The sequence below is a fragment of the Arachis ipaensis genome, chromosome B08 (genome assembly GCF_000816755.2).
Source record: "Arachis ipaensis cultivar K30076 chromosome B08, Araip1.1, whole genome shotgun sequence".
NCBI classification, from domain to species: Eukaryota; Viridiplantae; Streptophyta; class Magnoliopsida; order Fabales; family Fabaceae; genus Arachis; species Arachis ipaensis.
The window spans coordinates 60393217-60393854 of NC_029792.2; positions in this window are offsets into that span (position 1 = coordinate 60393217).

Sequence of the window (638 nt, forward strand, 5' to 3'; positions counted from 1 at the left end):
AAGCTTATTACTTTGAAGGAAGAAAACAGTGAATCAAGAATATTAAAGGTTTCGAAAATGTTTAACTTTCAAAAAAGAAAAACCTCATGTTTCTTCGCTTGGATTCATGCAAAAATATTTTTACAACAAATCATATATAATCAAATTCCAATTACTTGGCAATTTAATTTTTCTTAACTTATTTAACCATTAATTCTTTGGTCAACTAACTAAGAAAAGAGATTAATAAGCACAATTACGATTTAACTCCGCACAACTTTCAAAATACTATTCCTAGTCAAGTTGAAAATTATGAGAAAGAGTTTCAAGCAAATTCTGATATTAAATTTTCTAAAATAATAACAGAATTCAAGACAGAATTAGAATATTTTTCAATACTTCTAACCATTAAAGATGAAGAACGAGACTCAATCTTAAAAAGTATAAATGCGTAAATCAAAATGAAAGAAACAATTAAATTACCAATCCATGAAAAGTCAAACAGAACTCCTAACTTTTAAAAAAGGAGGTTTAGTTACTCATGATGAAGAAGAAAACAAACTAAAACTAATGAGATGCTGGATCAATTTCAGTTTGGTCCTTTCTGTGAATCATACATTCACTTATTTATATCCTAACTTCTATCCAGTAATTTAAAT